This window comes from Salmo salar, chromosome ssa09, assembly GCF_905237065.1.
Source record: "Salmo salar chromosome ssa09, Ssal_v3.1, whole genome shotgun sequence".
In the NCBI taxonomy this organism is placed as follows: Eukaryota; Metazoa; Chordata; class Actinopteri; order Salmoniformes; family Salmonidae; genus Salmo; species Salmo salar.
The window spans coordinates 125961093-125972270 of record NC_059450.1 but is presented as its reverse complement, the minus strand read 5'-3'; the positions used below and the strand labels follow the sequence as shown (position 1 = coordinate 125972270).

The window sequence follows — 11178 nt, the reverse complement described above, 5'->3', positions numbered from 1 at the left end:
ACTGAGTCCTCCCTCCCAGACAAGCTCAACACATTCTATGGTCGCTTTGAGGCCACCAACACCAAGCAATCCAAGAGGTCTCTCTCTGCTCCGGACAACCAGGTGCTTCTGCACTCCGAGGCTGACCTGAGGAAAACGCTTTGTGAGTGAATTACATTAGATTACATTTTAATCATTTAGCAAACGCTCGTTCAGCATTCAACACCATTGTTCCCTCCAAGCTTGTCACAAAGCTTAGGGCCCTGGGTCTCAAAACCACCCTCTGCAACTGGATCCTGGACTTCCTGGCTGGCAGGCCACAATTTGTGAGGATTGGCAACAACACCTCGTTCACTCTGACTCCCAACAAAGAACCTCCAGGGATGTGTGCTCAGCCCACTGCGGTACTCTTTGTTCGCCCATGAATGCATGGCGAAGCACACCAGCTCCATCATCAAGTTTGCTGACGAAAACCATGTACAACCAGATCTCATAGTTTCACTTCGAAATATGCAGTAATTGGATGAATGTCTATTTTTTTACTCATTAATTCCATGTGGTTACAGGGTTTATTCCGTGTGGTTACATGGTTAAAACAGAAACAACTCAAAGGTTTAAGTTTAGGTATGCATTCACAGTGGTTAAGGTTAAAGCTATGGTTTGGGGAAAGCATTAAATAAAAATGGCCATTTCCATTTAGTCATGAAGTAATCTCCCTGCTTGCTAGGGAATTGTGAACTGCTGTGGCATAGTGTTCTTACCAGAAAGCTCTGGTTCTAGGCTTTGTGAGTTCAAGCCCAGTGTTGTGCCATTGTTTTTGTTGGTGAGCCCCGAGGAAGGCATATATCGACGTCCTCAGGACCTTTTCAAATGTCCAAAATCAAAATCTGTTTCTAGTGACCAGCCTGAACAACAACCTTTCCTTCAACATCAGGAAAACTAATTGATTTGATTGTCTATTTTAGGGAGGAGGACACACCCTGATCCACATCGACGGGACTGCAGTGGAAAAAGTCAGCAGCTTCAGGTTCCTCAGCGTCCACATCACCAAGAACCTCACATGGACCGACAACACCACCGCCCTGGTCAAGAAGATGCAACAGCGCCTCTACTTTCTCAGGTGGCTGAAGAATTTAGGCATTCCACCTCGGGTCCTCTCCAAATTCTATTGCAGCACCATCGAGAGCGTCCTGACCCACTGCATCACGGCCTGTTACGGAAATTGCTCCGTTTACGACCTCAAAGCCCTTCAGCGGGTACCGGAGCATCGGGTCCCGGACCTCCAGGCTCATAGACAGTTTTTACCCGCAAGCCATCAGACTACTGAACTCTTGAACCGGGACTGAACCCCGGCACAACAACAGTTTTTTGTACTGACTCCCTGCACCTTAACATACATGCACTCACTCACACAAAGGCTCGAACACACACACACACACACACACACACACACACACACACACACACACACACACACACACACACACACACACACACACACACACACACACACTCCATGACTGCTGCTACTGTACTCCCATTGTATTTATAATACTGCACAATGTCTATTTGCACAATTCATCTACACATGTGTAAATATCCTACTTTAATTCAATTGAGTGACTTTTTGTAGATATTTTATCAAAGTTAAAAACCAACTTTTTTTTGTACTCTATTATTCAGTTAATAACTACTTTCCTATTGTTGTTGCATTGGCGAGAGGTAAACCTGCAAGTAAGCATTTCGTTGCACTGTGTACTTCACGTAAATCATGTGTATACAATAAACAAACTTGAACATGAACAGATCTAATGAAAATGGGGATCGACCATGAGTGCATTGTGCGTGCCACAGATTCGGGGGGGGGGATTTGGTGGTGTAGAGAAATGCTCACCTTTAAATGTAATATTCTGCAATTCTACACATTTTGTCATGGGGCCTAGAGAAAATATTGCAGTTTAAAGAAAATTGTCTGCAATTCTTACATGTTTTTGTCATGTTGGCAGAGAGAACACTTAGCAGCCACGTATGCACTTATTGCCTGAGCACTAACCTAACCACCCACAGGAGGCTGAGCCACACCATGACAATTTTATTCTGGGTGTCATTAGAGTTTGAGTAAACAAACTGCTATATACTGTTTTTTATTTATTTAAAAGGTATAAAAGAACAGTGATGTGACAGTAGTTTATGTAGAATAGCCCAAAGACACAGAACATACTCTATGCCTATGTCTACACCACGGCAGTCTGGAGAAAGATACCAGGTGATCTGGACTTACATCCTTTTTTATACTTAAATCCTGTTTTTCTTGTTTTAGGTGGTTTTTTTTACTTTTTATATTCAGAAAGTAAGGACATCAGAGGGGGAGACAGGCAAGTGGGAGAAAGAGTGAGATAGGTGGACACAGGGATTGATCCATGGTCTCTGGTGGGGAGATGTATATATGACTTATGCCAGGGAGTTTTACCACTGTATGGGTCTGCACGACAAGCCTTCTGTTTGATTCACACACACTACAGTGAGGGAAAAAAGTATTTGATCCCCTGCTGATTTTGTACGTTTGCCCACTGACAAAGAAAGGATCAGTTTATAATTTTAATGGTAGGTTTATTTGAACAGTGAGAGACAGAATAACAACAACAAAAAATCCAGAAAAACTCACGTGAAAAATGTTATAAATTGATTTGCATTTTAATTTGGGAAATAAGTATTTGACCCCTCTCAATCAAAAGATTTCTGGCTCCCAGGTGTCTTTTATACAGGTAACGAGCTGAGATTAGGAGCACACTCTTAAAGGGAGTGCTCCTAATCTCAGCTTGTTACCTGTGCAAAAGACACCTGTCCACAGAAGCAATCAATCAATCAGATTCCAAACTCTCCACCATGGCCAAGACCAAGGAGCTCTCCAAGGATGTCAGGGACAAGATTGTAGACCTACACAAGGCTGGAATGGGCTACAAGACCATCGCCAAGCAGCTTGGTGAGAAGGTGACAACAGTTGGTGCGATTATTCGCAAATGGAAGAAACAAAAAAAAGAAATGTCAATCTCCCCCGGCCCGGGGCTCCATGCAAGATCTCACCTCGTGGAGTTGCAATGATCATGAGAACGGTGAGGAATCAGCCCAGAACTACATGGGACGATATTGTCAATGATCTCAAGGCAGCTGGGACCATAGTCACCAAGAAAACAATTGGTAACACACTACGCCGTGAAGGACTGAAATCCTGCAGCGCCCGCAAGGTCCCCCTGCTCAAGAAAGCACATATACATGCCCATCTGAAGTTTGCCAATGAACATCTGAATGATTCAGAGGACAACTGGGTGAAAGTGTTGTGGTCAGATGAGACCAAAATGGAGCTCTTTGGCATCAACTCAACTCGCCGTGTTTGGAGGAGGAGGAATGCTGCCTATGACCCCAAGAAAACCATCCCCACCATCAAACATGGAGGTGGAAACATTATGCTTTGGGGGTGTTTTTCTGCTAAGGGGACAGGACAACTTCACCGCATCAAAGGGACGATGGACGGGGCCATGTACCGTCAAATCTTGGGTGAGAACCTCCTTCCCTCAGCCAGGGCATTGAAAATGGGTCGTGGATGGGTATTCCAGCATGACAATGACCCAAAACACACGGCCAAGGCAACAAAGGAGTCGCTCAAGAAGAAGCACTTTAAGGTCCTGGAGTGGCCTAGCCAGACTCCAGACCTTAATCCCATAGAAAATCTGAGGGAGCTGAAGGTTCGAGTTGCTAAACGTCAGCCTCGAAACCTTAATGACTTGGAGAAGATCTGCAAAGAGGAGTGGGACAAAATCCCTCCTGAGATGTGTGCAAACTTGGTTGCCAACTACAAGAAACGTCTGACCTCTGTGATTGCCAACAAGGGGTTTGCCACCAAGTACTAAGTCATGTTTTGCAGAGGGGTCAAATACTTATTTCCCTTATTAAAATGCAAATCAATTTATAACATTTTTGACATGCGTTTTTCTGGATTTTTTTGTTGTTATTCTGTCTCTCACTGTTCAAATAAACCTACCTTTTAAATTATAGACTGATCATTTCTTTGTCAGTGGGCAAACGTATAAAATCAGCAGGGTATCAAATACTTTTTTCCCTCACTGTATGATTGGAGTGTTTGTAACAGTAAAGTAAAGCCTGGTAGCTGAGACATTGTTTCAGTTGTATTTGTATTCATATTCATATTATTGAACTACACTAGGGATGAATGAAGTTTGCTGTATAGACTACTCAATGTCCATTGCTGCCACAGGTAACAATGTTTTTCCATGGGATTAAACACTTTGAAGAGTAATACCGTGGCAATAATAAAAAGAGTCTTGGTAATCGATGGAAATCTAAGAATGAAGGATTTATGAGACATCAATAAGAGATTGATAGTTTCACCTGATAGACACTGTTATCCTTGTCTTGTGAACCAAAAATATCTACAAATATTTCTATAGGTACTATTAGGAACATGGAGAACTCAACGCAATTCACGTCATTTATGCTAGCTGGATATAGTGACAGTGACACTTAAAGTACTTCTATTTCATTATATTAACTGTGTTATACATCTCCATAGTTTTTGCGAACACTGTGCTTATTGTGGTTATATGTATGGATAGAAGCCTTCATGAACCCATGTATCTGTTTCTGTGCAGTTTGTTTGTGAATGAGTTGTATGGTAGCACTGCTTTGTTTCCTGCTCTTATGACTCATTTGGTTTCAGATGCCCATTCAGTTTCCACTGTGTACTGTTACCTCCAGATGTTTTGTATATACATATATGGATCTATTGAATTCACCAATTTAGCAGTCATGTCCTATGACAGGTACCTTGCTATATGTTATCCACTACAGTATAATGTCGCCATGACACCTAACAGGGTGTGTATTTTAGTTTGTGTAATATGGTTGTACTCTTTTGTAAAATTCATCATAACACTGTCTTTAACTATTTATTTGAAATTGTGTGGGAACCTTATAGACAAAGGGTACTGTGACAACTTCCTGGTAGTGAAACTTGCTTGTTCAACTTCAGACACAACAGTTAATAACATCTATGGACTCTACGGTGTTGTTTTGTCTGTCGCCGTCCCTTTAATTACTATTTTGTTTTCTTATATTAAGATTCTGACTGTTTGTTTGAAATCTTCCATTGAGACCAGACAGAAAGCTTTCAGCACCTGTACTCCTCACCTGGCCTCGCTGCTCAACTTCTCTTTCGGCTGTTTCTTAAATCTGCTCCAGAGTAGATTTGATAGGCCTATGAGAAATGTACCAACTGTACTTCACACTATGTTGTCAGTGTACTTTGCGATGTGCCAGCCACTTTTGAACCCTATTGTGTATGGAGTTAGGATGGCTAAAATCAGACAGGCTTGTAAAAACATACTACCTGTAGGTCTGTACCCTAAAACATAAGCTAAACATTAGTGTGACTTTTTCTGTCCTGATTGTTAGATTTTTGTGATGTTGACTTGTGTGTTTTGTTACTTATAGTTACAATAATGAGTGGGGGTGAGGATGGTGAAAATCAGACATGTAAAACATTTGCTAATTTGTGAAATATTGTCATTTACCTTTTATTCACTAAATAAATAAGTGGAATCGACTCGTCTGCCTGTCAGGCCTACTGTCCCCCTATGAACCTCCATTAAGTTAAAGCCACGCCAAACAGCTCCATGCCACCAGGACCTGGATACACACAACGGAGGGCCGTTTCTTTTGCTCCCAAGCATCATGCCTTTGGGACTCCCTTCCTGACAATCTCAGGGCTGCTCAGAATGTTGGTGCCTTCAAAGTTGGCCTTAAGACTCATCTCTATGAGCCTTCCCTTCCTTCTAGATTTTGATTGTTGCTTTCATGGTTTGGTTATATACACTGCTCAAAAAAATAAAGGGAACACTAAAATAACACATCCTAGATCTGAATGAATGAAATAATCTTATTAAATACGTTTTTCTTTACATAGTTGAATGTGCTGACAACAAAATCACACAAAAATAATCAATGGAAATCCAATTTATCAACATTTACATTTACATTTTAGTCATTTAGCAGACGCTCTTATCCAGTGCGACTTACAGTAGTGAATGCATACATTTCATACATTTCTTTTCATGCATTTTTGTACTGGCCCCCCGTGGGAATCGAACCCACAACCCTGGCATTGCACACACCATGCTCTACCAACTGAGCCACAGGGACGGAGGTCTGGATTTGGAGTCACACTCAAAATTAAAGTGGAAAACCACACTACAGGCTGATCCAACTTTGATGTAATGTCCTTAAAACAAGTCAAAATGAGGCTCTGTAGTGTGTGTGGCCTCCACGTGCCTGTATGACCTCCCTACAACGCCTGGGCATGCTCCTGATGAGGTGGCGGATGGTCTCCTGAGGGATCTCCTCCCAGACCTGGACTAAAGCATCCGCCAACTCGTGGACAGTCTGTGGTGCAACGTGGCGTTGGTGGATGGAGCGAGACATGATGTCCCAGATGTGCTCAATTGGATTCAGGTCTAGGGAACGGGCGGGCCAGTCCATAGCATCAATGCCTTCCTCTTGCAGGAACTGCTGACACACTCCAGCCACATGAGGTCTAGCATTGTCTTGCATTAGGAGGAACCCAGGGCCAACCGCACCAGCATATGGTCTCACAAGGGGTCTGAGGATCTCATCTCGGTACCTAATGGCAGTCAGGCTACCTCTGGCGAGCACATGGAGGGCTGTGCGGCCCCCCAAAGAAATGCCACCCCACACCATGACTGACCCACCGCCAAACCGGTCATGCTGGAGGATGTTGCAGGCAGCAGAACGTTCTCCACGGCGTCTCCAGACTCTTTCACGTCTGTCACATGTTCTCAGTGTGAACCTGCTTTCATCTGTGAAGAGCACAGGGCGCCAGTGGCGAATTTGCCAATCTTGGTGTTCTCTGGCAAATGCCAAACATCCTGCACGGTGTTGGGCTGTAAGCACAACCCCCACCTGTGGATGTCGGGCCCTCATACCACCCTCATGGAGTCGGTTTCTGACCGTTTGAGCTGACACATTTGTGGCCTGCTGGAGGTCATTTTGCAGGGCTCTGGCAGTGCTCCTCCTGCTCCTCCTTGCACAAAGGCGGAGGTAGCGGTCCTGCTGCTGGGTTGTTGCCCTCCTACGGCCTCCTCCATGTCTCCTGATCTACTGGCCTGTCTCCTGGTAGCGCCTCCATGCTCTGGACACTACGCTGGCAGACACAGCAAACCTTCTTGCCACAGCTCGCATTGATGTGCCATCCTGAATGAGCTGCACTACCTGAGCCACTTGTGTGGGTTGTAGACTCCGTCTCATGCTACCACTAGAGTGAAAGCACCGCCAGCATTCAAAAGTGACCAAAACATCAGCCAGGAAGCATAGGAAAAGAGAAGTGGTCTGTGGTCACCACCTGCAGAACCACTCCTTTATTGGGGGTGTCTTGCTAATTGCCTATAATTTCCACCTGTTGTCTATTCCATTTGCACAACAGCATGTGAAATTTATTGTTAATCAGTATTGCTTCCTAAGTGGACAGTTTGATTTCACAGAAGTGTGATTGACTTGGAGTTACATTGTGTTGTTTAAATGTTCCCTTTATTTTCTGAGCAGTGTATATATTTTGTACACTTTTTTATCTTTGATTTTATGCACTTTGAGATTGTTCTTGTATAATGAAAAGCACTTAGAAAATGTAATACATTGTTATTATTACATAAACAAAAAAAACAGAAGTTCATTACTTTGAATTCCTTACTTAAATTGACAGCTGTATCTTAGTATGTAACAGTGGATAAACTGATGTACAGTAAATGTGGAAAAGGTAAACCCACCTTATAGCCCACCTGGCAACATTACATCCATCCTAATAGAAAATAGGCCCTGTACAGTACATACAAGCTTGGGGATTGTTTGACATTTTGAGAGAGAAATTAAGGGAAATACTGTAGCATGAAAACCAACTGTATTCTGTCTGAGATCTGGATGCATGTCATATTTTCTGAGGGCCAACTGTTCAATGTAACATGATATATGTGTGCCAGCTATCTGACAGATGACTAGCTTTGGTATTCCTCAGAAATGTCGAGTCATACCAGAAAGGCAACTACCTGGGACACAAGAGTAACATGTTGCCTAATTTGAATAGCTTATTCTGTCCTAACAAAATCCAGATAATTCATTGATAATAACAAATATACTGCATATACTGTATTTCGTTTTATTTATAAGTCGTAGGACCAGATTTACATTTATGTCATTTAGCAGACGTTTGTGTCCACAGCGACTTACAGTTAGTGCATTCACCTTAGAACACAGCTAGGTGGAACAACCACATACCCATCTTGTTTTTCCAGGGTCACTGTGAGATATGTTTGACCCACAGAATAAAAGAATACAGCAAGGGTAATGATGATGGATTGCATGTATGAAACACATGTCATGTACTTTATCCATCCTGTAAAAAGATGTAAAAAGTTTTGGAGTTCTGTCAATGAAAATTGTGTGTGAAACACCAGTAATTTGTTTTACTCCATGCATACTTCACTATGGGGAAAGCAGAAGCCAATAGCAAGAGCATAATAAACATGTTAATCGAGTCATTAGGTACCAGGTCATTAGTCCACTGTATCACCTCGTTCCCTAGGAACCAATTAATGCAGCTATTAACCTGTAGAGACCTGAGGGGCTCCAGGAGAGGCACGGCTGGTCTTGATTGCATCCCAAATTGTACTCTATTCCCTATATATATTCCCTATTCCCTATATTGATCAGAGGCCTCTGGTCAAAGGTATCACTATATAGGGAATAGAGTGCCATTTGGGACACACAACTTCTGTCATCGCCTCTGGGTTGATAGGCTCTGAAAGTGTACTGTAGGCCTAGGGAAGCCCAGAGTGTCAATAATGGTCTTAATTTTTATCTGAGCAGGAAAGGCTCTGGGCCTAGTTCTTAGACCATAGCTAGGACTCAGGGTCCTGAGTTATTCCCTGTTTTCCCTGGTTAGAACATATGGTCAGGAAAAACTATAGTGCCCTAATACATATATAGCCTGGGTACCAGTCTGTTTGTGCTAACATTCCACCCCTTGTCATTCCATACATGACAAGGAGTTGGAATGATAGCACAAATAGATCTGGGGACAGGCTACCAACGATGACATCTCCTCAGACTGTTGTGTTGCTTCCCTCATTCAGACTGAAGCTAACAAGGTAGTCCCTCAACAATACCAAGATACCTGCCAGTGGTTGGGAACATGAATAAGGGATGGATTCTCCATGAAAGTGTAGTTTAGTCCATGACTATACTTAATCTGGGTCCAGGAAACCGTCCATTTGTCAGAGGCTTTGGATTGGTTTCAATTAACTTTTTCTTTACTGTGCACAATACATGGCACCCAAACTCCTGCTTAACAGATACTGAGAGAGCTGATAGCATTGCTTGCCCAGCCCATTGGTGATGATACATACTTCTTCTACATTGTAGAGTACCAGACTAGAGGGTCCCCACACATACATTGTTTAACGGGATCTTAGACCACTAACACAGCCTGTTCATAACATTAAGGATGTGTATTCTTCTGATGTGCTGTACTACCCTACCAAACTACTATTTTTATTTAGGAATGTCACTCTGGCTATGTGTAATAGTGTTGCTTCCGTGCTTCAACCTCGGCTTTAACCATGGAGTATCTGAACACATCGTCAACCGAAATGGACTGTCCTGGGTGTATTCTTTAGTCATCAACTCCATCATTATCTCCCTGAGTTTACGACTGCAATTTTGTGGTAATGTTATAGACAGAGTGTATTGTGACAACTACTTGCCTGTTCAAATATTACACAAAAATATAATATGGGGTCTTGTAACTATGCTTTCTTTGGCACTTTCCTCGAAATATGTTAAGTATTTTACAGAAAGCATTTACCACCTGTACACCACATATAGCCTCTATGCTGAACTTCTTCTTTGGCTGGTTATTTGTGATTCTACAAGGCAGATATGAAATTGCAGATCTTCCACCTTTACTTCACACTATTTTATTTGTTTATTTTCTGATATGTCCACCACTTTTCAATCCTATTATGTACGGCATTAGGATGGTTAAAATCAGGCAGGCTTGTAAAAAGGTACGAGGCCTTAACCCTAAAACATAACATGATTGTTTATTTTTGTAATATTGTATGATGTGTTTTTTAAGTTGTTATAATTGACTATACAAATGTGGCCAAAAGATAATTTTAAAAAAAGTATGAAGTTTGTAATGTATTGTCACTGAGAATGTTTTATGTCATATTAGGTATCTGATCTTTATCATTTGCCAATTAAGTATGATGTTCCTCAAGGCTCTCTTCTAGGAAAGTTATGGTTTTTTACAGTTTTCAGAATTGGGCTGAAAAATGATATTCTGCTGGCAAAAATGTGTCATTAGGACGTTCCCTGAACATGAACAAATGGTCGCGTGAAGTGGTCAGGATGTTGTGTCATTGTCACCTGGAGGTTTTAGTTCCCGCTTTATCCCGGGGGCTCCCCTGATTACTTAGATTTTGTTTAAATTTCTATTTCATTTTTTCAATAATTTTAATGATCTTTTCGATTGCATCTCTTCAGTTTGTTTAGTTCAGTTTGGAAAGAACAGGGTTAATAGTGAAGCGAAAATATCCAATCAGGATTTGTCTTTGCTGGTCTCTGGGTAAAAAAACCGAGCCAGTTCAGCCAGCCATTGCCTAGGCCTTCAGAAGGTGGGTGGCAGGTAGTCTAGAGGTTAAGAGCGTTGGGCCGGTAACCAAAAGGTCGCTGATTCGAGCCGGTAAGGTGGAAAGTTATGCAACTGACTTGGTTTTCCCTGCCATTCAACTGTATTAGAGCAGGATTGTGGAATGAACCAACATAATTTTGATCTGCAGTGGGTGGAACCGTATATAAAAAAAACAAGTGACGTGTTTAGGCACATCAGTACTGAGAGAGCAAGAGCAAATAATCAGTGGCAAGAGCAAGCTGTAATCTTACCATGCTAGTTGCTAGTGTGTGTTGTAGTAGTGTGACATTGGCAACGATGGCTGCTGCAGCAGCAGGTGTTTTCATTTTCCATATTTTTATTAACTTTTAAAATATACAATCCACCTGCAGAGAAGCTGCCCAACATTTGCATTACATTTTAGTCATCTAGCAGATGTTCCC

General features: G+C 42.2%; 1 pseudogene; it reads left to right on the top strand.

The window, feature by feature from the left end:
• Positions 1 to 4459: 4459 nt before the first annotated feature.
• LOC123724090 (olfactory receptor 11A1-like) lies at positions 4460 to 10154 on the top strand (annotated as a pseudogene).
• The last annotated feature ends 1024 nt before the right edge of the window (positions 10155 to 11178 follow it).